Here is a 23,268-nt window from a genome sequence, read left to right on the forward strand (position 1 = left end):
TTGCATTGTGTTTAAGGCTTTGGAGGGCAAGGGTCCCATGTTTCTTAGACAACTGCTGCGTAGATATCAACCTTCGCGCAGCCTGAGATCTGCCCATAAAGACTTACTTGAGGTTCCCCGTTTTAAAAGGAAACGTCAGGGAGGCAGCAGTTTCCAATTTTTAGCTGCCTCATTGTGGAATTCACTCCCCCTGACTCTGCGACATAGCAGGGACCTCCTTACCTTTAGGAAGACATTCAAAACTTTTCTTTTTTCTCAGGTTTATTGTAAGTAGCGATTTGCGTCTTTTATATACTGTTGTGTTTGACTCTCCCCAGCGCCAAGAAGCCTTCGGGCGTATGTGCGCTTAACAAATAAAAAATAACATAACATAACATAACAGAGACGAGTGACTACAGCATCTTTCCTTAGACTCAATATATATCTTGATATGTATGTGCCTGCCTGGAGCTTGTCTTATATAAGACATCATCATGTGAAACTTTGGCGTTGTCATGTCTGCTGCGCACACTTTGTTCATATGTGTACAATTTAAGTGTGTGCACCTGATCACTGTCTTGGACAGAGCTATGCCTGTGAACTCCCCATGTGAAGCATTGGTGGTTCAGTGGTAGAATTCTCGCCTGCCACACGGGAGGCCCGGGTTCGATTCCCGGCCAATGCAAGGCTGTGTTTCTTTGACTTTGTTTTCGAAAGGAAATATATGAACTCAGTGGGGAATAAAATGGTAAGCAGTGACCCCGACGTGATTTGACCACGCAACCTTCTGATCTGGAGTCAGACGCGCTACCGTTGCGCCACAAGGTCCTTACACTTACAGCCTTCAAGCCAGATCAACAAATGCTGATGGCCTTTTGACTTATTTTCCCCTCCTCATGTGCCTACAGTTGTATTACAGGGCTAGGCCTTTTGTTTTCTATCCTAATTATGAAATTGACTGCAGGTGCAGAGAGAACGCAGAGGATTGAAATGTTTAGATAAAGGGTCTTAAGCAGGAGAGAGCAGAGGTACGTATCTGTGTTTCATTAAAGTGTTTCATGCAGGCAAAAAGGATACTTCCCAGGGTGGGCTTGAACCACCAACCTTTCTGTTAACAACCGAACGTGCTAACCATTTGCACCACAGAGGATAATAACTGTAGCACAGTTCCTGAGACTCAATATATATCTTGATAATTGTGTGCCTGCCTGGAGCTTGTGTTATATAATGCGTCTTTATGCCATACAGCATTTCTCATTTGCTTAGTGTCTTGTTATTGTTGGACGTAATGATGAATAGACTACTGTCTAATGGTCTTAGAGCCAGTATTACTACCGGTCCCAGTGTATGAGACACATACATGACTTTTCTGTTGCCTGCTTAGCATAGCTCCCTGCTCCTCTGTAGGTGTGCTACCAGCCAGTAAGGCGTGTGCCTTGCCCATCAGATGTGTTATGTTAGACTTGACTTCTCTGTGAGCAAAGTCTCCCTCCCATAGCAGGTGCTTTCTCTGAACTCTTGACTTGTAAGACTGCTGGGAAAGGCCCTCCCTAGCCCCTCACTCAGATAGATACATTTACCTTCAGAGCTCAGCTTTGGAGAAAGAGATTGGGGAGAGAGCAAATAGGGGAAGGCCCATGGTGCACACTTTATTTTACATAAAAGCTGGGGCTTGTGGGAGGACAGGGACAAGAGGGTTCTCAGGGAAAGAAATCCCAGGAGTATTGATGGCTAGGCCCTGAAACACAACAATCCCGGATTGGCAGGGCACAATATGCCTGTGCAACAGGCCTGACCCTAGGCTTCCGGAGTTCTTGGTCACAAAAGGCTCCAGTGATCTAAGCCCGACCAGGGCTGTGCCCGACCAGGGCTGTAGGCCGCGTTGGGAGCGCGTTAGGGACGCGTAAAGGGACGCAGGGCCCAGAAATCTGCCCGTTTCACCCCAGCATTTAGGGGAGGACACAGAATCTGGGAAAGCCAGTGGGAAGGATTTTCCAGGAGGAGAGTTCAGTGAGATAATCTGAAACACAATAGTGCTGGTGATCTGGCGGGTGCATTCTGTGAACCACTTTTGTCGGGAGCAGCCTGCCATCATGCCCTGATAAACACAACTCTAGTCCCAAGCCAGTGACCTCAGCAAATGCAAAGACATTCATAGTTATAGTCTCCTGCATCTGATTCTTGCCATCTTCATGTGAAACGTTGGCGTTATCATGTCTGCTGCGCACACTTTGTTCATATGTGTACAATTTAAGTGTGTGCACCTGATCACTGTCTTGGGCAGAGCTCTGCCTGTGAACAACCCATGTGAAGCATTGGTGGTTCAGTGGTAGAGTTCTCGCCTGCCACGCGGGAGGCCCGGGTTCGATTCCCGGCCAATGCAAGACTGCTTTCTTTTGACTTTGTTTTCGAAAGGAAATATATGACCTCAGTGGGGAATAAAATGGTAAGCAGTGACCCCGACGTGATTTGAACACGCAACCTTCTGATCTGGAGTCAGACGCGCTACCGTTGCGCCACGAGGTCCTTACACTTACAGCTTTCGGAGCCAGATCAACAAATGCTGTGGGCCTTTTGACTTATTTTCCCCTCCTCATATGCCTACAGTTGTATTACAGAGCTTGACCTTTTGTTTTCTATCCTAATTATGAAATTGACTGCAGGTGCCGAGAGAACGCAGAGAATTGAAATATTCAGGGAAAGGGTGTCCAGCAGGAGAGAGCAAAGGTATGTATCTGTTTTCCATTCAAGTGTTTCATGCAGGCAAAATAATACATCCCTGGGTGGGCTTGAACCACCAACCTTTCGGTTAACAGCCGAACGCGCTAACCGATTGCGCCACAGAGACGAGTGACTACAGCATCTTTCCTTAGACTCAATATATATCTTGATATGTATGTGCCTGCCTGGAGCTTGTCTTATATAAGCCATCATCATGTGAAACTTTGGCGTTGTCATGTCTGCTGCGCACACTTTGTTCATATGTGTACAATTTAAGTGTGTGCACCTGATCACTGTCTTGGACAGAGCTATGCCTGTGAACTCCCCATGTGAAGCATTGGTGGTTCAGTGGTAGAATTCTTGCCTGCCACGCGGGAGGCCCGGGTTCGATTCCTGGCCAATGCAAGGCTGTGTTCCTTTGACTTTGTTTTCGAAAGGAAATATATGAACTCAGTGGGGAATAAAATGGTAAGCAGTGACCCCGACGTGATTTGACCACGCAACCTTCTGATCTGGAGTCAGACGCGCTACCGTTGCGCCACAAGGTACTTACACTTACAGCCTTCAAGCCAGATCAACAAATGCTGATGGCCTTTTGACTTATTTTCCCCTCCTCATGTGCCTACAGTTGTATTACAGGGCTAGGCCTTTTGTTTTCTATCCTAATTATGAAATTGACTGCAGGTGCAGAGAGAACGCAGAGGATTGAAATGTTCAGATAAAGGGTCTTAAGCAGGAGAGAGCAGAGGTACGTATCTGTGTTTCATTAAAGTGTTTCATGCAGGCAAAAAGGATACTTCCCTGGGTGGGCTTGAACCACCAACCTTTCTGTTAACAACCGAACGCGCTAACCATTTGCACCACAGAGGGTAATAACTGTAGCACAGTTCCTGAGACTCAATATATATCTTGATAATTGTGTGCCTGCCTGGAGCTTGTGTTATATAATGCGTCTTTATGCCATACAGCATTTCTCATTTGCTTAGTGTCTTGTTATTGTTGGACGTAATGATGAATAGACTACTGTCTAATGGTCTTAGAGCCAGTATTACTACCGGTCCCAGTGTATGAGACACATACATGACTTTTCTGTTGCCTGCTTAGCATAGCTCCCTGCTCCTCTGTAGGTGTGCTACCAGCCAGTAAGGCGTGTGCCTTGCCCATCAGATGTGTTATGTTAGACTTGACTTCTCTGTGAGCAAAGTCTCCCTCCCATAGCAGGTGCTTTCTCTGAACTCTTGACTTGTAAGACTGCTGGGAAAGGCCCTCCCTAGCCCCTCACTCAGATAGATACATTTACCTTCAGAGCTCAGCTTTGGAGAAAGAGATTGGGGAGAGAGCAAATAGGGGAAGGCCCATGGTGCACACTTTATTTTACATAAAAGCTGGGGCTTGTGGGAGGACAGGGACAAGAGGGTTCTCAGGGAAAGAAATCCCAGGAGTATTGATGGCTAGGCCCTGAAACACAACAATCCCGGATTGGCAAGGCACAATATGCCTGTGCAACAGGCCTGACCCTAGTCTTCCGGAGTTCTTGGTCACAAAAGGCTCCAGTGATCTAAGCCCGACCAGGGCTGTAGGCCGCGTTGGGAGCGCGTTAGGGACGCGTAAAGGGACGCAGGGCGCAGAACTCTGCCCGTTTCACCCCAGCATTTAGGGGAGGACACAGAATCTGGGAAAGCCAGTGGGAAGGATTTTCCAGGAGGAGAGTTCAGTGAGATAATCTGAAACACAATAGTGCTGGTGATCTGGCGGGTGCATTCTGTGAACCACTTTTGTCGGGAGCAGCCTGCCATCATGCCCTGATAAACACAACTCTAGTCCCAAGCCAGTGACCTCAGCAAATGCAAAGACATTCATAGTTATAGTCTCCTGCATCTGATTCTTGCCATCTTCATGTGAAACGTTGGCGTTATCATGTCTGCTGCGCACACTTTGTTCATTTGTGTACAATTTAAGTGTGTGCACCTGATCACTGTCTTGGGCAGAGCTCTGCCTGTGAACAACCCATGTGAAGCATTGGTGGTTCAGTGGTAGAATTCTCGCCTTCCACGCGGGAGGCCCGGGTTCGATTCCCGGCCAATGCAAGACTGCTTTCTTTTGACTTTGTTTTCGAAAGGAAATATATGACATCAGTGGGGAATAAAATGGTAAGCAGTGACCCCGACGTGATTTGAACACGCAACCTTCTGATCTGGAGTCAGACGCGCTACCGTTGCGCCACGAGGTCCTTACACTTACAGCTTTCGGAGCCAGATCAACAAATGCTGTGGGCCTTTTGACTTATTTTCCCCTCCTCATATGCCTACAGTTGTATTACAGAGCTTGACCTTTTGTTTTCTATCCTAATTATGAAATTGACTGCAGGTGCCGAGAGAACGCAGAGAATTGAAATATTCAGGGAAAGGGTGTCCAGCAGGAGAGAGCAAAGGTATGTATCTGTTTTCCATTCAAGTGTTTCATGCAGGCAAAATAATACATCCCTGGGTGGGCTTGAACCACCAACCTTTCGGTTAACAGCCGAACGCGCTAACCGACTGCGCCACAGAGACAAGTGACTACAGCATCTTTCCTTAGACTCAATATATATCTTGATATGTATGTGCCTGCCTGGAGCTTGTCTTATATAAGCCATCATCATGTGAAACTTTGGCGTTGTCATGTCTGCTGCGCACACTTTGTTCATATGTGTACAATTTAAGTGTGTGCACCTGATCACTGTCTTGGACAGAGCTATGCCTGTGAACTCCCCATGTGAAGCATTGGTGGTTCAGTGGTAGAATTCTCGCCTGCCACGCGGGAGGCCCGGGTTCGATTCCCGGCCAATGCAAGGCTGCGTTCCTTTGACTTTGTTTTCGAAAGGAAATATATGAACTCAGTGGGGAATAAAATGGTAAGCAGTGACCCCGACGTGATTTGACCACGCAACCTTCTGATCTGGAGTCAGACGCGCTACCGTTGCGCCACAAGGTCCTTACACTTACAGCCTTCAAGCCAGATCAACAAATGCTGATGGCCTTTTGACTTATTTTCCCCTCCTCATGTGCCTACAGTTGTATTACAGGGCTAGGTCTTTTGTTTTCTATCCTAATTATGAAATTGACTGCAGGTGCAGAGAGAACGCAGAGGATTGAAATGTTCAGATAAAGGGTCTTAAGCAGGAGAGAGCAGAGGTACGTATCTGTGTTTCATTAAAGTGTTTCATGCAGGCAAAAAGGATACTTTCCTGGGTGGGCTTGAAACACCAACCTTTCTGTTAACAACCGAACGCGCTAACCATTTGCACCACAGAGGATAATAACTGTAGCACAGTTCCTGAGACAGAATATATATCTTGATAATTGTGTGCCTGCCTGGAGCTTGTGTTATATAATGCGTCTTTATGCCATACAGCATTTCTCATTTGCTTAGTGTCTTGTTATTGTTGGACGTAATGATGAATAGACTACTGTCTAATGGTCTTAGAGCCAGTATTACTACCGGTCCCAGTGTATGAGACACATACATGACTTTTCTGTTGCCTGCTTAGCATAGCTCCCTGCTCCTCTGTAGGTGTGCTACCAGCCAGTAAGGCGTGTGCCTTGCCCATCAGATGTGTTATGTTAGACTTGACTTCTCTGTGAGCAAAGTCTCCCTCCCATAGCAGGTGCTTTCTCTGAACTCTTGACTTGTAAGACTGCTGGGAAAGGCCCTCCCTGGCCCCTCACTCAGATAGATACATTTACCTTCAGAGCTCAGCTTTGGAGAAAGAGATTGGGGAGAGAGCAAATAGGGGAAGGCCCATGGTGCACACTTTATTTTACATAAAAGCTGGGGCTTGTGGGAGGACAGGGACAAGAGGGTTCTCAGGGAAAGAAATCCCAGGAGTATTGATGGCTAGGCCCTGAAACACAACAATCCCGGATTGGCAAGGCACAATATGCCTGTGCAACAGGCCTGACCCTAGGCTTCCGGAGTTCTTGGTCACAAAAGGCTCCAGTGATCTAAGCCCGACCAGGGCTGTGCCCGACCAGGGCTGTAGGCCGCGGTGGGAGCGCGTTAGGGACGCGTAAAGGGACGCAGGGCGCAGAAATCTGCCCGTTTCACCCCAGCATTTAGGGGAGGACACAGAATCTGGGAAAGCCAGTGGGAAGGATTTTCCAGGAGGAGAGTTCAGTGAGATAATCTGAAACACAATAGTGCTGGTGATCTGGCGGGTGCATTCTGTGAACCACTTTTGTCGGGAGCAGCCTGCCATCATGCCCTGATAAACACAACTCTAGTCCCAAGCCAGTGACCTCAGCAAATGCAAAGACATTCATAGTTATAGTCTCCTGCATCTGATTCTTGCCATCTTCATGTGAAACGTTGGCGTTATCATGTCTGCTGCGCACACTTTGTTCATATGTGTACAATTTAAGTGTGTGCACCTGATCACTGTCTTGGGCAGAGCTCTGCCTGTGAACAACCCATGTGAAGCATTGGTGGTTCAGTGGTTGAATTCTTGCCTGCCACGCGGGAGGCCCGGGTTCGCTTCCCGGCCAATGCAAGACTGCTTTCTTTTGACTTTGTTTTCGAAAGGAAATATATGACCTCAGTGGGGAATAAAACGGTAAGCAGTGACCCCGACGTGATTTGAACACGCAACCTTCTGATCTGGAGTCAGACGCGCTACCGTTGCGCCACGAGGTCCTTACACTTACAGCTTTCGGAGCCAGATCAACAAATGCTGTGGGCCTTTTGACTTATTTTCCCCTCCTCATATGCCTACAGTTGTATTACAGAGCTTGACCTTTTGTTTTCTATCCTAATTATGAAATTGACTGCAGGTGCCGAGAGAACGCAGAGAATTGAAATATTCAGGAAAGGGTGTCCAGCAGGAGAGAGCAAAGGTATGTATCTGTTTTCCATTCAAGTGTTTCATGCAGGCAAAATAATACGTCCCTGGGTGGGCTTGAACCACCAACCTTTCGGTTAACAGCCGAACGCGCTAACCGATTGCGCCACAGAGACGAGTGACTACAGCATCTTTCCTTAGACTCAATATATATCTTGATATGTATGTGCCTGCCTGGAGCTTGTCTTATATAAGCCATCATCATGTGAAACTTTGGCGTTGTCATGTCTGCTGCGCACACTTTGTTCATATGTGTACAATTTAAGTGTGTGCACCTGATCACTGTCTTGGACAGAGCTATGCCTGTGAACTCCCCATGTGAAGCATTGGTAGTTCAGTGGTAGAATTCTCGCCTGCCACGCGGGAGGCCCGGGTTCGATTCCCGGCCAATGCAAGGCTGTGTTCCTTTGACTTTGTTTTCGAAAGGAAATATATGAACTCAGTGGGGAATAAAATGGTAAGCAGTGACCCCGACGTGATTTGACCACGCAACCTTCTGATCTGGAGTCAGACGCGCTACCGTTGCGCCACAAGGTCCTTACACTTACAGCCTTCAAGCCAGATCAACAAATGCTGATGGCCTTTTGACTTATTTTCCCCTCCTCATGTGCCTACAGTTGTATTACAGGGCTAGGCCTTTTGTTTTCTATCCTAATTATGAAATTGACTGCAGGTGCAGAGAGAACGCAGAGGATTGAAATGTTCAGATAAAGGGTCTTAAGCAGGAGAGAGCAGAGGTACGTATCTGTGTTTCATTAAAGTGTTTCATGCAGGCAAAAAGGATACTTCCCTGGGTGGGCTTGAACCACTAACCTTTCTGTTAACAACCGAACGCGCTAACCATTTGCACCACAGAGAATAATAACTGTAGCACAGTTCCTGAGACTCAATACATATCTTGATAATTGTGTGCCTGCCTGGAGCTTGTGTTATATAATGCGTCTTTATGCCATACAGCATTTCTCATTTGCTTAGTGTCTTGTTATTGTTGGACGTAATGATGAATAGACTACTGTCTAATGGTCTTAGAGCCAGTATTACTACCGGTCCCAGTGTATGAGACACATACATGACTTTTCTGTTGCCTGCTTAGCATAGCTCCCTGCTCCTCTGTAGGTGTGCTACCAGCCAGTAAGGCGTGTGCCTTGCCCATCAGATGTGTTATGTTAGACTTGACTTCTCTGTGAGCAAAGTCTCCCTCCCATAGCAGGTGCTTTCTCTGAACTCTTGACTTGTAAGACTGCTGGGAAAGGCCCTCCCTAGCCCCTCACTCAGATAGATACATTTACCTTCAGAGCTCAGCTTTGGAGAAAGAGATTGGGGAGAGAGCAAATAGGGGAAGGCCCATGGTGCACACTTTATTTTACATAAAAGCTGGGGCTTGTGGGAGGACAGGGACAAGAGGGTTCTCAGGGAAAGAAATCCCAGGAGTATTGATGGCTAGGCCCTGAAACACAACAATCCCGGATTGGCAAGGCACAATATGCCTGTGCAACAGGCCTGACCCTAGGCTTCCGGAGTTCTTGGTCACAAAAGGCTCCAGTGATCTTAGCCCGACCAGGGCTGTGCCGGACCAGGGCTGTAGGCCGCGTTGGGAGCGCGTTAGGGACGCGTAAAGGGACGCAGGGCGCAGAACTCTGCCCGTTTCACCCCAGCATTTAGGGGAGGACACAGAATCTGGGAAAGCCAGTGGGAAGGATTTTCCAGGAGGAGAGTTCAGTGAGATAATCTGAAACACAATAGTGCTGGTGATCTGGCGGGTGCATTCTGTGAACCACTTTTGTCGGGAGCAGCCTGCCATCATGCCCTGATAAACACAACTCTAGTCCCAAGCCAGTGACCTCAGCAAATGCAAAGACATTCATAGTTATAGTCTCCTGCATCTGATTCTTGCCATCTTCATGTGAAACGTTGACGTTATCATGTCTGCTGCGCACACTTTGTTCATATGTGTACAATTTAAGTGTGTGCACCTGATCACTGTCTTGGGCAGAGCTCTGCCTGTGAACAACCCATGTGAAGCATTGGTGGTTCAGTGGTAGAATTCTCGCCTGCCACGCGGGAGGCCCGGGTTTGATTCCCGGCCAATGCAAGACTGCTTTCTTTTGACTTTGTTTTCGAAAGGAAATATATGACCTCAGTGGGGAATAAAATGGTAAGCAGTGACCCCGACGTGATTTGAACACGCAACCTTCTGATCTGGAGTCAGACGCACTACCGTTGCGCCATGAGGTCCTTACACTTACAGCTTTCGGAGCCAGATCAACAAATGCTGTGGGCCTTTTGACTTATTTTCCCCTCCTCATATGCCTACAGTTGTATTACAGAGCTTGACCTTTTGTTTTCTATCCTAATTATGAAATTGACTGCAGGTGCCGAGAGAACGCAGAGAATTGAAATATTCAGGGAAAGGGTGTCCAGCAGGAGAGAGCAAAGGTATGTATCTGTTTTCCATTCAAGTGTTTCATGCAGGCAAAATAATACGTCCCTGGGTGGGCTTGAACCACCAACCTTTCGGTTAACAGCCGAACGCGCTAACCGATTGCGCCACAGAGACGAGTGACTACAGCATTTTTCCTTAGACTCAATATATATCTTGATATGTATGTGCCTGCCTGGAGCTTGTCTTATATAAGCCATCATCATGTGAAACTTTGGCGTTGTCATGTCTGCTGCGCACACTTTGTTCATATGTCTACAATTTAAGTGTGTGCACCTGATCACTGTCTTGGACAGAGCTATGCCTGTGAACTCCCCATGTGAAGCATTGGTGGTTCAGTGGTAGAATTCTCGCCTGCCACGCGGGAGGCCCGGGTTCGATTCCCGGCCAATGCAAGGCTGCGTTCCTTTGACTTTGTTTTCGAAAGGAAATATATGAACTCAGTGGGGAATAAAATGGTAAGCAGTGACCCCGACGTGATTTGACCACGCAACCTTCTGATCTGGAGTCAGACGCGCTACCGTTGCGCCACAAGGTCCTTACACTTACAGCCTTCAAGCCAGATCAACAAATGCTGATGGCCTTTTGACTTATTTTCCCCTCCTCATGTGCCTACAGTTGTATTACAGGGCTAGGCCTTTTGTTTTCTATCCTAATTATGAAATTGACTGCAGGTGCAGAGAGAACGCAGAGGATTGAAATGTTCAGATAAACGGTCTTAAGCAGGAGAGAGCAGAGGTACGTATCTGTGTTTCATTAAAGTGTTTCATGCAGGCAAAAAGGATACTTCCCTGGGTGGGTTTGAACAACCAACCTTTCTATTAACAACCGAACGCGCTAACCATTTGCACCACAGAGGATAATTACTGTAGCACAGTTCCTGAGACTCAATATATATCTTGATAATTGTGTGCCTGCCTGGAGCTTGTGTTATATAATGCGTCTTTATGCCATACAGCATTTCTCATTTGCTTAGTGTCTTGTTATTGTTGGACGTAATGATGAATAGACTACTGTCTAATGGTCTTAGAGCCAGTATTACTACCGGTCCCAGTGTATGAGACACATACATGACTTTTCTGTTGCCTACTTAGCATAGCTCCCTGCTCCTCTGTAGGTGTGCTACCAGCCAGTAAGGCGTGTGCCTTGCCCATCAGATGTGTTATGTTAGACTTGACTTCTCTGTGAGCAAAGTCTCCCTCCCATAGCAGGTGCTTTCTCTGAACTCTTGACTTGTAAGACTGCTGGGAAAGGCCCTCCCTAGCCCCTCACTCAGTTAGATACATTTACCTTCAGAGCTCAGCTTTGGAGAAAGAGATTGGGGAGAGAGCAAATAGGGGAAGGCCCATGGTGCACACTTTATTTTACATAAAAGCTGGGGCTTGTGGGAGGACAGGGACAAGAGGGTTCTCAGGGAAAGAAATCCCAGGAGTATTGATGGCTAGGCCCTGAAACACAACAATCCCGGATTGGCAAGGCACAATATGCCTGTGCAACAGGCCTGACCCTAGGCTTCCGGAGTTCTTGGTCACAAAAGGCTCCAGTGATCTAAGCCCGACCAGGGCTGTAGGCCGCGTTGGGAGCGCGTTAGGGACGCGTAAAGGGACGCAGGGCGCAGAACTCTGCCCGTTTCACCCCAGCATTTAGGGGAGGACACAGAATCTGGGAAAGCCAGTGGGAAGGATTTTCCAGGAGGAGAGTTCAGTGAGATAATCTGAAACACAATAGTGCTGGTGATCTGGCGGGTGCATTCTGTGAACCACTTTTGTCGGGAGCAGCCTGCCATCATGCCCTGATAAACACAACTCTAGTCCCAAGCCAGTGACCTCAGCAAATGCAAAGACATTCATAGTTATAGTCTCCTGCATCTGATTCTTGCCATCTTCATGTGAAACGTTGGCGTTATCATGTCTGCTGTGCACACTTTGTTCATATGTGTACAATTTAAGTGTGTGCACCTGATCACTGTCTTGGGCAGAGCTCTGCCTGTGAACAACCCATGTGAAGCATTGGTGGTTCAGTGGTAGAATTCTCGCCTGCCACGTGGGAGGCCCGGGTTCGATTCCCGGCCAATGCAAGACTGCTTTCTTTTGACTTTGTTTTCGAAAGGAAATATATGACCTCAGTGGGGAATAAAATGGTAAGCAGTGACCCCGACGTGATTTGAACACGCAACTTTCTGATCTGGAGTCAGACGCGCTACCGTTGCGCCATGAGGTCCTTACACTTACAGCTTTCGGAGCCAGATCAACAAATGCTGTGGGCCTTTTGACTTATTTTCCCCTCCTCATATGCCTACAGTTGTATTACAGAGCTTGACCTTTTGTTTTCTATCCTAATTATGAAATTGACTGCAGGTGCCGAGAGAACGCAGAGAATTGAAATATTCAGGGAAAGGGTGTCCAGCAGGAGAGAGCAAAGGTATGTATCTGTTTTCCATTCAAGTGTTTCATGCAGGCAAAATAATACGTCCCTGGGTGGGCTTGAACAACCAACCTTTCGGTTAACAGCCGAACGCACTAACCGATTGCGCCACAGAGACGAGTGACTACAGCATCTTTCCTTAGACTCAATATATATCTTGATATGTATGTGCCTGCCTGGAGCTTGTCTTATATAAGCCATCATCATGTGAAACTTTGGCGTTGTCATGTCTGCTGTGCACACTTTGTTCATATGTGTACAATTTAAGTGTGTGCACCTGATCACTGTCTTGGACAGAGCTATGCCTGTGAACTCCCCATGTGAAGCATTGGTGGTTCAGTGGTAGAATTCTCGCCTGCCACGCGGGAGGCCCGGGTTCGATTCCCGGCCAATGCAAGGCTGTGTTCCTTTGACTTTGTTTTCGAAAGGAAATATATGAACTCAGTGGGGAATAAAATGGTAAGCAGTGACCCCGACGTGATTTGACCACGCAACCTTCTGAATTGGAGTCAGACGCGCTACCGTTGCGCCACAAGGTCCTTACACTTACAGCCTTCAAGCCAGATCAACAAATGCTGATGGCCTTTTGACTTATTTTCCCCTCCTCATGTGCCTACAGTTGTATTACAGGGCTAGGCCTTTTGTTTTCTATCCTAATTATGAAATTGACTGCAGGTGCAGAGAGAACGCAGAGGATTGAAATGTTCAGATAAAGGGTCTTAAGCAGGAGAGAGCAGAGGTACGTATCTGTGTTTCATTAAAGTGTTTCATGCAGGCAAAAAGGATACTTCCCTGGGTGGGTTTGAACCACCAACCTTTCTGTTAACAACCGAACGCGCTAACCATTTGCACCACAGAGGATAATTACTGTAGCACAGTTCCTGAGACTCAATATATATCTTGATAATTGTGTGCCTGCCTGGAGCTTGTGTTATATAATGCGTCTTTATGCCATACAGCATTTCTCATTTGCTTAGTGTCTTGTTATTGTTGGACGTAATGATGAATAGACTACTGTCTAATGGTCTTAGAGCCAGTATTACTACCGGTCCCAGTGTATGAGACACATACATGACTTTTCTGTTGCCTACTTAGCATAGCTTCCTGCTCCTCTGTAGGTGTGCTACCAGCCAGTAAGGCGTGTGCCTTGCCCATCAGATGTGTTATGTTAGACTTGACTTCTCTGTGAGCAAAGTCTCCCTCCCATAGCAGGTGCTTTCTCTGAACTCTTGACTTGTAAGACTGCTGGGAAAGGCCCTCCCTAGCCCCTCACTCAGTTAGATACATTTACCTTCAGAGCTCAGCTTTGGAGAAAGAGATTGGGGAGAGAGCAAATAGGGGAAGGCCCATGGTGCACACTTTATTTTACATAAAAGCTGGGGCTTGTGGGAGGACAGGGACAAGAGGGTTCTCAGGGAAAGAAATCCCAGGAGTATTGATGGCTAGGCCCTGAAACACAACAATCCCGGATTGGCAAGGCACAATATGCCTGTGCAACAGGCCTGACCCTAGGCTTCCGGAGTTCTTGGTCACAAAAGGCTCCAGTGATCTAAGCCCGACCAGGGCTGTAGGCCGCGTTGGGAGCGCGTTAGGGACGCGTAAAGGGACGCAGGGCGCAGAACTCTGCCCGTTTCACCCCAGCATTTAGGGGAGGACACAGAATCTGGGAAAGCCAGTGGGAAGGATTTTCCAGGAGGAGAGTTCAGTGAGATAATCTGAAACACAATAGTGCTGGTGATCTGGCGGGTGCATTCTGTGAACCACTTTTGTCGGGAGCAGCCTGCCATCATGCCCTGATAAACACAACTCTAGTCCAAAGCCAGTGACCTCAGCAAATGCAAAGACATTCATAGTTATAGTCTCCTGCATCTGATTCTTGCCATCTTCATGTGAAACGTTGGCGTTATCATGTCTGCTGCGCACACTTTGTTCATATGTGTACAATTTAAGTGTGTGCACCTGATCACTGTCTTGGGCAGAGCTCTGCCTGTGAACAACCCATGTGAAGCATTGGTGGTTCAGTGGTAGAATTCTCGCCAGCCACGCGGGAGGCCCGGGTTCGATTCCCGGCCAATGCAAGACTGCTTTCTTTTGACTTTGTTTTCGAAAGGAAATATATGACCTCAGTGGGGAATAAAATGGTAAGCAGTGACCCCGACGTGATTTGAACACGCAACCTTCTGATCTGGAGTCAGACGCGCTACCGTTGCGCCACGAGGTCCTTACACTTACAGCTTTCGGAGCCAGATCAACAAATGCTGTGGGCCTTTTGACTTATTTTCCCCTCCTCATATGCCTACAGTTGTATTACAGAGCTTGACCTTTTGTTTTCTATCCTAATTATGAAATTGACTGCAGGTGCCGAGAGAATGCAGAGAATTGAAATATTCAGGAAAGGGTGTCCAGCAGGAGAGAGCAAAGGTATGTATCTGTTTTCCATTCAAGTGTTTCATGCAGGCAAAATAATACGTCCCTGGGTGGGCTTGAACCACCAACCTTTCGGTTAATAGCCGAACGCGCAAACCGATTGCGCCACAGAGACGAGTGACTACAGCATCTTTCCTTAGACTCAATATATATCTTGATATGTATGTGCCTGCCTGGAGCTTGTCTTATATAAGCCATCATCATGTGAAACTTTGGCGTTGTCATGTCTGCTGCGCACACTTTGTTCATATGTGTACAATTTAAGTGTGTGCACCTGATCACTGTCTTGGACAGAGCTATGCCTGTGAACTCCCCATGTGAAGCATTGGTGGTTCAGTGGTAGAATTCTCGCCTGCCACGCGGGAGGCCCGGGTTCGATTCCCGGCCAATGCAAGGCTGCGTTCCTTTGACTTTGTTTTCGAAAGGAAATATATGAACTCAGTGGGGTATAAAATGGTAAGCAGTGACCCCGACATGATTTGACCACGCAACCTTCTGATCTGGAGTCAGACGCGCTACCGTTGCGCCACAAGGTCCTTACACTTACAGCCTTCAAGCCAGATCAACAAATGCTGATGGCCTTTTGACTTATTTTCCCCTCCTCATGTGCCTACAGTTGTATTACAGGGCTAGGCCTTTTGTTTTATATCCTAATTATGAAATTGACTGCAGGTGCAGAGAGAACGCAGAGGATTGAAATGTTCAGATAAAGGGTCTTAAGCAGGAGAGAGCAGAGGTACGTATCTGTGTTTCATTAAAGTGTTTCATGCAGGCAAAAAGGATACTTCCCTGGGTGGGCTTGAACCACCAACCTTTCTGTTAACAACCGAACGCGCTAACCATTTGCACCACAGAGGTTAATAACTGTAGCACAGTTCCTGAGACTCAATATATATCTTGATAATTGTGTGCCTGCCTGGAGCTTGTGTTATATAATGCGTCTTTATGCCATTCAGCATTTCTCATTTGCTTAGTGTCTTGTTATTGTTGGACGTAATGATGAGTAGACTACTGTCTAATGGTCTTAGAGCCAGTATTACTACCGGTCCCAGTGTATGAGACACATACATGACTTTTCTGTTGCCTGCTTAGCATAGCTCCCTGCTCCTCTGTAGGTGTGCTACCAGCCAGTAAGGCGTGTGCCTTGCCCATCAGATGTGTTATGTTAGACTTGACTTCTCTGTGAGCAAAGTCTCCCTCCCATAGCAGGTGCTTTCTCTGAACTCTTGACTTGTAAGACTGCTGGGAAAGGCCCTCCCTAGCCCCTCACTCAGATAGATACATTTACCTTCAGAGCTCAGCTTTGGAGAAAGAGATTGGGGAGAGAGCAAATAGGGGAAGGCCCATGGTGCACACTTTATTTTACATAAAAGCTGGGGCTTGTGGGAGGACAGGGACAAGAGGGTTCTCAGGGAAAGAAATCCCAGGAGTATTGATGGCTAGGCCCTGAAACACAACAATCCCGGATTGGCAAGGCACAATATGCCTGTGCAACAGGCCTGACCCTAGGCTTCCGGAGTTCTTGGTCACAAAAGGCTCCAGTGATCTAAGCCCGACCAGGGCTGTAGGCCGCGTTGGGAGTGCGTTAGGGACGCGTAAAGGGACGCAGGGCGCAGAACTCTGCCCGTTTCACCCCAGCATTTAGGGGAGGACACAGAATCTGGGAAAGCCAGTGGGAAGGATTTTCCAGGAGGAGAGTTCAGTGAGATAATCTGAAACACAATAGTGCTGGTGATCTGGCGGGTGCATTCTGTGAACCACTTTTGTCGGGAGCAGCCTGCCATCATGCCCTGATAAACACAACTCTAGTCCCAAGCCAGTGACCTCAGCAAATGCAAAGACATTCATAGTTATAGTCTCCTGCATCTGATTCTTGCCATCTTCATGTGAAACGTTGGCGTTATCATGTCTGCTGCGCACACTTTGTTCATATGTGTACAATTTAAGTGTGTGCACCTGATCACTGTCTTGGGCAGAGCTCTGCCTGTGAACAACCCATGTGAAGCATTGGTGGTTCAGTGGTAGAATTCTTGCCTGCCACGCGGGAGGCCCGGGTTCGCTTCCCGGCCAATTCAAGACTGCTTTCTTTTGACTTTGTTTTCGAAAGGAAATATATGACCTCAGTGGGGAATAAAACGGTAAGCAGTGACCCCGACGTGATTTGAACACGCAACCTTCTGATCTGGAGTCAGACGCGCTACCGTTGCGCCACGAGGTCCTTACACTTACAGCTTTCGGAGCCAGATCAACAAATGCTGTGGGCCTTTTGACTTATTTTCCCCTCCTCATATGCCTACAGTTGTATTACAGAGCTTGACCTTTTGTTTTCTATCCTAATTATGAAATTGACTGCAGGTGCCGAGAGAATGCAGAGAATTGAAATATTCAGGAAAGGGTGTCCAGCAGGAGAGAGCAAAGGTATGTATCTGTTTTCCATTCAAGTGTTTCATGCAGGCAAAATAATACGTCCCTGGGTGGGCTTGAACCACCAACCTTTCGGTTAATAGCCGAACGCGCAAACCAATTGCGCCACAGAGACGAGTGACTACAGCATCTTTCCTTAGACTCAATATATATCTTGATATGTATGTGCCTGCCTGGAGCTTGTCTTATATAAGCCATCATCATGTGAAACTTTGGCGTTGTCATGTCTGCTGCGCACACTTTGTTCATATGTGTACAATTTAAGTGTGTGCACCTGATCACTGTCTTGGACAGAGCTATGCCTGTGAACTCCCCATGTGAAGCATTGGTGGTTCAGTGGTAGAATTCTCGCCTGCCACGCGGGAGGCCCGGGTTCGATTCCCGGCCAATGCAAGGCTGCGTTCCTTTGACTTTGTTTTCGAAAGGAAATATATGAACTCAGTGGGGAATAAAATGGTAAGCAGTGACCCCGACGTGATTTGACCACGCAACCTTCTGATCTGGAGTCAGACGTGCTACCGTTGCGCCACAAGGTCCTTACACTTACAGCCTTCAAGCCAGATCAACAAATGCTGATGGCCTTTTGACTTATTTTCCCCTCCTCATGTGCCTACAGTTGTATTACAGGGCTAGGCCTTTTGTTTTCTATCCTAATTATGAAATTGACTGCAGGTGCAGAGAGAACGCAGAGGATTGAAATGTTCAGATAAAGGGTCTTAAGCAGGAGAGAGCAGAGGTACGTATCTGTGTTTCATTAAAGTGTTTCATGCAGGCAAAAAGGATACTTCCCTGGGTGGGCTTGAACCACCAACCTTTCTGTTAACAACCGAACGCGCTAACCATTTGCACCACAGAGGATAATAACTGTAGCACAGTTCCTGAGACTCAATATATATCTTGATAATTGTGTGCCTGCCTGGAGCTTGTGTTATATAATGCGTCTTTATGCCATACAGCATTTCTCATTTGCTTAGTGTCTTGTTATTGTTGGACGTAATGATGAATAGACTACTGTCTAATGGTCTTAGAGCCAGTATTACTACCGGTCCCAGTGTATGAGACACATACATGACTTTTCTGTTGCCTGCTTAGCATAGCTCCCTGCTCCTCTGTAGGTGTGCTACCAGCCAGTAAGGCGTGTGCCTTGCCCATCAGATGTGTTATGTTAGACTTGACTTCTCTGTGAGCAAAGTCTCCCTCCCATAGCAGGTGCTTTCTCTGAACTCTTGACTTGTAAGACTGCTGGGAAAGGCCCTCCCTAGCCCCTCACTCAGATAGATACATTTACCTTCAGAGCTCAGCTTTGGAGAAAGAGATTGGGGAGAGAGCAAATAGGGGAAGGCCCATGGTGCACACTTTATTTTACATAAAAGCTGGGGCTTGTGGGAGGACAGGGACAAGAGGGTTCTCAGGGAAAGAAATCCCAGGAGTATTGATGGCTAGGCCCTGAAACACAACAATCCCGGATTGGCAAGGCACAATATGCCTGTGCAACAGGCCTGACCCTAGGCTTCCGGAGTTCTTGGTCACAAAAGGCTCTAGTGATCTAAGCCCGACCAGGGCTGTGCCCGACCAGGGCTGTAGGCCGCGTTGGGAGCGCGGTAGGGACGCGTAAAGGGACGCAGGGCGCAGAACTCTGCCCGTTTCACCCCAGCATTTAGGGGAGGACACAGAATCTGGGAAAGCCAGTGGGAAGGATTTTCCAGGAGGAGAGTTCAGTGAGATAATCTGAAACACAATAGTGCTGGTGATCTGGCGGGTGCATTCTGTGAACCACTTTTGTCGGGAGCAGCCTGCCATCATGCCCTGATAAACACAACTCTAGTCCCAAGCCAGTGACCTCAGCAAATGCAAAGACATTCATAGTTATAGTCTCCTGCATCTGATTCTTGCCATCTTCATGTGAAACGTTGGCGTTATCATGTCTGCTGCGCACACTTTGTTCATATGTGTACAATTTAAGTGTGTGCACCTGATCACTGTCTTGGGCAGAGCTCTGCCTGTGAACAACCCATGTGAAGCATTGGTGGTTCAGTGGTAGAATACTCGCCTGCCACGCGGGAGGCCCGGGTTCGATTCCCGGCCAATGCAAGGCTGCGTTCCTTTGACTTTGTTTTCGAAAGGAAATATATGAACTCAGTGGGGAATAAAATGGTAAGCAGTGACCCCGACGTGATTTGACCACGCAACCTTCTGATCTGGAGTCAGACGCGCTACCGTTGCGCCACAAGGTCCTTACACTTACAGCCTTCAAGCCAGATCAACAAATGCTGATGGCCTTTTGACTTATTTTCCCCTCCTCATGTGCCTACAGTTGTATTACAGGGCTAGGCCTTTTGTTTTCTATCCTAATTATGAAATTGACTGCAGGTGCAGAGAGAACGCAGAGGATTGAAATGTTCAGATAAAGGGTCTTAAGCAGGAGAGAGCAGAGGTACGTATCTGTGTTTCATTAAAGTGTTTCATGCAGGCAAAAAGGATACTTCCCTGGGTGGGCTTGAACCACCAACCTTTCTGTTAACAACCGAACGCGCTAACCATTTGCACCACAGAGGATAATAACTGTAGCGCAGTTCCTGAGACTCAATATATATCTTGATAATTGTGTGCCTGCCTGGAGCTTGTGTTATATAATGCGTCTTTATGCCATACAGCATTTCTCATTTGCTTAGTGTCTTGTTATTGTTGGACGTAATGATGAATAGACTACTGTCTAATGGTCTTAGAGCCAGTATTACTACCGGTCCCAGTGTATGAGACACATACATGACTTTTCTGTTGCCTGCTTAGCATAGCTCCCTGCTCCTCTGTAGGTGTGCTACCAGCCAGTAAGGCGTGTGCCTTGCCCATCAGATGTGTTATGTTAGACTTGACTTCTCTGTGAGCAAAGTCTCCCTCCCATAGCAGGTGCTTTCTCTGAACTCTTGACTTGTAAGACTGCTGGGAAAGGCCCTCCCTAGCCCCTCACTCAGATAGATACATTTACCTTCAGAGCTCAGCTTTGGAGAAAGAGATTGGGGAGAGAGCAAATAGGGGAAGGCCCATGGTGCACACTTTATTTTACATAAAAGCTGGGGCTTGTGGGAGGACAGGGACAAGAGGGTTCTCAGGGAAAGAAATCCCAGGAGTATTGATGGCTAGGCCCTGAAACACAACAATCCCGGATTGGCAAGGCACAATATGCCTGTGCAACAGGCCTGACCCTAGGCTTCCGGAGTTCTTGGTCACAAAAGGCTCCAGTGATCTAAGCCCGACCAGGGCTGTGCCCGACCAGGGCTGTGCCCGACCAGGGATGTAGGCCGCGTTGGGAGCGCGTTAGGGACGCGTAAAGGGACGCAGGGCGCAGAACTCTGCCCGTTTCACCCCAGCATTTAGGGGAGGACACAGAATCTGGGAAAGCCAGTGGGAAGGATTTTCCAGGAGGAGAGTTCAGTGAGATAATCTGAAACACAATAGTGCTGGTGATCTGGCGGGTGCATTCTGTGAACCACTTTTGTCGGGAGCAGCCTGCCATCATGCCCTGATAAACACAACTCTAGTCCCAAGCCAGTGACCTCAGCAAATGCAAAGACATTCATAGTTATAGTCTCCTGCATCTGATTCTTGCCATCTTCATGTGAAACGTTGGCGTTATCATGTCTGCTGCGCACACTTTGTTCATATGTGTACAATTTAAGTGTGTGCACCTGATCACTGTCTTGGGCAGAGCTCTGCCTGTGAACAACCCATGTGAAGCATTGGTGGTTCAGTAGTAGAATTCTCGCCTGCCACGCGGGAGGCCCGGGTTCGCTTCCCGGCCAATGCAAGACTGCTTTCTTTTGACTTTGTTTTCGAAAGGAAATATATGACCTCAGTGGGGAATAAAACGGTAAGCAGTGACCCCGACGTGATTTGAACACGCAACCTTCTGATCTGGAGTCAGACGCGCTACCGTTGCGCCATGAGGTCCTTACACTTACAGCTTTCGGAGCCAGATCAACAAATGCTGTGGGCCTTTTGACTTATTTTCCCCTCCTCATATGCCTACAGTTGTATTACAGAGCTTGACCTTTTGTTTTCTATCCTAATTATGAAATTGACTGCAGGTGCCGAGAGAACGCAGAGAATTGAAATATTCAGGGAAAGGGTGTCCAGCAGGAGAGAGCAAAGGTATGTATCTGTTTTCCATTCAAGTGTTTCATGCAGGCAAAATAATACGTCCCTGGGTGGGCTTGAACCACCAACCTTTCGGTTAACAGCCAAACGCGCTAACCGATTGCGCCACAGAGACGAGTGACTACAGCATCTTTCCTTAGACTCAATATATATCTTGATATGTATGTGCCTGCCTGGAGCTTGTCTTATATAAGCCATCATCATGTGAAACTTTGGCGTTGTCATGTCTGCTGCGCACACTTTGTTCATATGTGTACAATTTAAGTGTGTGCACCTGATCACTGTCTTGGACAGAGCTATGCCTGTGAACTCCCCATGTGAAGCATTGGTGGTTCAGTGGTAGAATTCTCGCCTGCCACGCGGGAGGCCTGGGTTCGATTCCTGGCCAATGCAAGGCTGTGTTCCTTTGATTTTGTTTTCGAAAGGAAATATATGAACTCAGTGGGGAATAAAATGGTAAGCAGTGACCCCGACGTGATTTGACCACGCAACCTTCTGATCTGGAGTCAGACGCGCTACCGTTGCGCCACAAGGTCCTTACACTTACAGCCTTCAAGCCAGATCAACAAATGCTGATGGGCTTTTGACTTATTTTCCCCTCCTCATGTGCCTACAGTTGTATTACAGGGCTAGGCCTTTTGTTTTCTATCCTAATTATGAAATTGACTGCAGGTGCAGAGAGAACGCAGAGGATTGAAATGTTCAGATAAAGGGTCTTAAGCAGGAGAGAGCAGAGGTACGTATCTGTGTTTCATTAAAGTGTTTCATGCAGGCAAAAAGGATACTTCCCTGGGTGGGCTTGAACCACCAACCTTTCTGTTAACAACCGAACGCGCTAACCATTTGCACCACAGAGGATAATAACTGTAGCACAGTTCCTGAGACTCAATATATATCTTGATAATTGTGTGCCTGCCTGGAGCTTGTGTTATATAATGCGTCTTTATGCCATACAGCATTTCTCATTTGCTTAGTGTCTTGTTATTGTTGGACGTAATGATGAATAGACTACTGTCTAATGGTCTTAGAGCCAGTATTACTACCGGTCCCAGTGTATGAGACACATACATGACTTTTCTGTTGCCTGCTTAGCATAGCTCCCTGCTCCTCTGTAGGTGTGCTACCAGCCAGTAAGGCGTGTGCCTTGCCCATCAGATGTGTTATGTTAGACTTGACTTCTCTGTGAGCAAAGTCTCCCTCCCATAGCAGGTGCTTTCTCTGAACTCTTGACTTGTAAGACTGCTGGGAAAGGCCCTCCCTAGCCCCTCACTCAGATAGATACATTTACCTTCAGAGCTCAGCTTTGGAGAAAGAGATTGGGGAGAGAGCAAATAGGGAAGGCCCATGGTGCACACTTTATTTTACATAAAAGCTGGGGCTTGTGGGAGGACAGGGACAAGAGGGTTCTCAGGGAAAGAAATCCCAGGAGTATTGATGGCTAGGCCCTGAAACACAACAATCCCGGATTGGCAAGGCACAATATGCCTGTGCAACAGGCCTGACCCTAGGCTTCCGGAGTTCTTGGTCACAAAAGGCTCCAGTGATCTAAGCCCGACCAGGGCTGTGCCCGACCAGGGCTGTAGGCCGCGTTGGGAGCGCGTTAGGGACGCGTAAAGGGACGCAGGGCGCAGAACTCTGCCCGTTTCACCCCAGCATTTAGGGGAGGACACAGAATCTGGGAAAGCCAGTGGGAAGGATTTTCCAGGAGGAGAGTTCAGTGAGATAATCTGAAACACAATAGTGCTGGTGATCTGGCGGGTGCATTCTGTGAACCACTTTTGTCGGGAGCAGCCTGCCATCATGCCCTGATAAACACAACTCT

The 23,268-nt window shown here is 47.5% G+C and overlaps 31 non-coding genes across 31 annotated transcripts; 11 read left to right on the forward strand and 20 right to left on the reverse strand.

The window, feature by feature from the left end:
* Positions 1-735: 735 nt before the first annotated feature.
* Positions 736-807, reverse strand: TRNAW-CCA (transfer RNA tryptophan (anticodon CCA)). The gene has a single exon. It is a non-coding gene; the product is annotated as a tRNA-Trp (tRNA).
* A 1,484-nt stretch (positions 808-2,291) lies between these two features.
* On the forward strand, positions 2,292-2,362 carry TRNAG-GCC (transfer RNA glycine (anticodon GCC)). The gene has a single exon. It is a non-coding gene; the product is annotated as a tRNA-Gly (tRNA).
* Positions 2,363-2,433: 71 nt separating this feature from the next.
* Positions 2,434-2,505, reverse strand: TRNAW-CCA (transfer RNA tryptophan (anticodon CCA)). The gene has a single exon. It is a non-coding gene; the product is annotated as a tRNA-Trp (tRNA).
* A 248-nt stretch (positions 2,506-2,753) lies between these two features.
* Positions 2,754-2,827, reverse strand: TRNAN-GUU (transfer RNA asparagine (anticodon GUU)). Its single transcript has one exon. It is a non-coding gene; the product is annotated as a tRNA-Asn (tRNA).
* A 1,889-nt stretch (positions 2,828-4,716) lies between these two features.
* TRNAG-UCC (transfer RNA glycine (anticodon UCC)) lies at positions 4,717-4,787 on the forward strand. Its single transcript has one exon. It is a non-coding gene; the product is annotated as a tRNA-Gly (tRNA).
* Positions 4,788-4,858: 71 nt separating this feature from the next.
* TRNAW-CCA (transfer RNA tryptophan (anticodon CCA)) lies at positions 4,859-4,930 on the reverse strand. Its single transcript has one exon. It is a non-coding gene; the product is annotated as a tRNA-Trp (tRNA).
* Positions 4,931-5,178: 248 nt separating this feature from the next.
* Positions 5,179-5,252, reverse strand: TRNAN-GUU (transfer RNA asparagine (anticodon GUU)). The gene has a single exon. It is a non-coding gene; the product is annotated as a tRNA-Asn (tRNA).
* A 207-nt stretch (positions 5,253-5,459) lies between these two features.
* Positions 5,460-5,530, forward strand: TRNAG-GCC (transfer RNA glycine (anticodon GCC)). The gene has a single exon. It is a non-coding gene; the product is annotated as a tRNA-Gly (tRNA).
* Positions 5,531-5,601: 71 nt separating this feature from the next.
* On the reverse strand, positions 5,602-5,673 carry TRNAW-CCA (transfer RNA tryptophan (anticodon CCA)). The gene has a single exon. It is a non-coding gene; the product is annotated as a tRNA-Trp (tRNA).
* Positions 5,674-7,299: 1,626 nt separating this feature from the next.
* TRNAW-CCA (transfer RNA tryptophan (anticodon CCA)) lies at positions 7,300-7,371 on the reverse strand. The gene has a single exon. It is a non-coding gene; the product is annotated as a tRNA-Trp (tRNA).
* Positions 7,372-7,618: 247 nt separating this feature from the next.
* On the reverse strand, positions 7,619-7,692 carry TRNAN-GUU (transfer RNA asparagine (anticodon GUU)). The gene has a single exon. It is a non-coding gene; the product is annotated as a tRNA-Asn (tRNA).
* A 207-nt stretch (positions 7,693-7,899) lies between these two features.
* TRNAG-GCC (transfer RNA glycine (anticodon GCC)) lies at positions 7,900-7,970 on the forward strand. The gene has a single exon. It is a non-coding gene; the product is annotated as a tRNA-Gly (tRNA).
* A 71-nt stretch (positions 7,971-8,041) lies between these two features.
* TRNAW-CCA (transfer RNA tryptophan (anticodon CCA)) lies at positions 8,042-8,113 on the reverse strand. The gene has a single exon. It is a non-coding gene; the product is annotated as a tRNA-Trp (tRNA).
* Positions 8,114-9,597: 1,484 nt separating this feature from the next.
* Positions 9,598-9,668, forward strand: TRNAG-GCC (transfer RNA glycine (anticodon GCC)). Its single transcript has one exon. It is a non-coding gene; the product is annotated as a tRNA-Gly (tRNA).
* Positions 9,669-10,059: 391 nt separating this feature from the next.
* TRNAN-GUU (transfer RNA asparagine (anticodon GUU)) lies at positions 10,060-10,133 on the reverse strand. Its single transcript has one exon. It is a non-coding gene; the product is annotated as a tRNA-Asn (tRNA).
* A 207-nt stretch (positions 10,134-10,340) lies between these two features.
* On the forward strand, positions 10,341-10,411 carry TRNAG-GCC (transfer RNA glycine (anticodon GCC)). The gene has a single exon. It is a non-coding gene; the product is annotated as a tRNA-Gly (tRNA).
* Positions 10,412-10,482: 71 nt separating this feature from the next.
* TRNAW-CCA (transfer RNA tryptophan (anticodon CCA)) lies at positions 10,483-10,554 on the reverse strand. Its single transcript has one exon. It is a non-coding gene; the product is annotated as a tRNA-Trp (tRNA).
* Positions 10,555-12,022: 1,468 nt separating this feature from the next.
* On the forward strand, positions 12,023-12,093 carry TRNAG-GCC (transfer RNA glycine (anticodon GCC)). Its single transcript has one exon. It is a non-coding gene; the product is annotated as a tRNA-Gly (tRNA).
* A 391-nt stretch (positions 12,094-12,484) lies between these two features.
* TRNAN-GUU (transfer RNA asparagine (anticodon GUU)) lies at positions 12,485-12,558 on the reverse strand. Its single transcript has one exon. It is a non-coding gene; the product is annotated as a tRNA-Asn (tRNA).
* Positions 12,559-12,765: 207 nt separating this feature from the next.
* Positions 12,766-12,836, forward strand: TRNAG-GCC (transfer RNA glycine (anticodon GCC)). The gene has a single exon. It is a non-coding gene; the product is annotated as a tRNA-Gly (tRNA).
* A 1,753-nt stretch (positions 12,837-14,589) lies between these two features.
* TRNAW-CCA (transfer RNA tryptophan (anticodon CCA)) lies at positions 14,590-14,661 on the reverse strand. Its single transcript has one exon. It is a non-coding gene; the product is annotated as a tRNA-Trp (tRNA).
* Positions 14,662-14,908: 247 nt separating this feature from the next.
* TRNAN-AUU (transfer RNA asparagine (anticodon AUU)) lies at positions 14,909-14,982 on the reverse strand. Its single transcript has one exon. It is a non-coding gene; the product is annotated as a tRNA-Asn (tRNA).
* A 207-nt stretch (positions 14,983-15,189) lies between these two features.
* Positions 15,190-15,260, forward strand: TRNAG-GCC (transfer RNA glycine (anticodon GCC)). The gene has a single exon. It is a non-coding gene; the product is annotated as a tRNA-Gly (tRNA).
* Positions 15,261-17,013: 1,753 nt separating this feature from the next.
* TRNAW-CCA (transfer RNA tryptophan (anticodon CCA)) lies at positions 17,014-17,085 on the reverse strand. The gene has a single exon. It is a non-coding gene; the product is annotated as a tRNA-Trp (tRNA).
* A 247-nt stretch (positions 17,086-17,332) lies between these two features.
* On the reverse strand, positions 17,333-17,406 carry TRNAN-AUU (transfer RNA asparagine (anticodon AUU)). The gene has a single exon. It is a non-coding gene; the product is annotated as a tRNA-Asn (tRNA).
* Positions 17,407-17,613: 207 nt separating this feature from the next.
* On the forward strand, positions 17,614-17,684 carry TRNAG-GCC (transfer RNA glycine (anticodon GCC)). Its single transcript has one exon. It is a non-coding gene; the product is annotated as a tRNA-Gly (tRNA).
* Positions 17,685-19,311: 1,627 nt separating this feature from the next.
* On the forward strand, positions 19,312-19,382 carry TRNAG-GCC (transfer RNA glycine (anticodon GCC)). Its single transcript has one exon. It is a non-coding gene; the product is annotated as a tRNA-Gly (tRNA).
* A 71-nt stretch (positions 19,383-19,453) lies between these two features.
* On the reverse strand, positions 19,454-19,525 carry TRNAW-CCA (transfer RNA tryptophan (anticodon CCA)). Its single transcript has one exon. It is a non-coding gene; the product is annotated as a tRNA-Trp (tRNA).
* Positions 19,526-21,167: 1,642 nt separating this feature from the next.
* On the reverse strand, positions 21,168-21,239 carry TRNAW-CCA (transfer RNA tryptophan (anticodon CCA)). Its single transcript has one exon. It is a non-coding gene; the product is annotated as a tRNA-Trp (tRNA).
* A 248-nt stretch (positions 21,240-21,487) lies between these two features.
* On the reverse strand, positions 21,488-21,561 carry TRNAN-GUU (transfer RNA asparagine (anticodon GUU)). Its single transcript has one exon. It is a non-coding gene; the product is annotated as a tRNA-Asn (tRNA).
* Positions 21,562-21,910: 349 nt separating this feature from the next.
* On the reverse strand, positions 21,911-21,982 carry TRNAW-CCA (transfer RNA tryptophan (anticodon CCA)). The gene has a single exon. It is a non-coding gene; the product is annotated as a tRNA-Trp (tRNA).
* Positions 21,983-23,268: the final 1,286 nt, after the last annotated feature.

Source organism: Lissotriton helveticus, chromosome 1_2, assembly GCF_964261635.1.
Source record: "Lissotriton helveticus chromosome 1_2, aLisHel1.1, whole genome shotgun sequence".
NCBI lineage: Eukaryota > Metazoa > Chordata > Amphibia > Caudata > Salamandridae > Lissotriton > Lissotriton helveticus.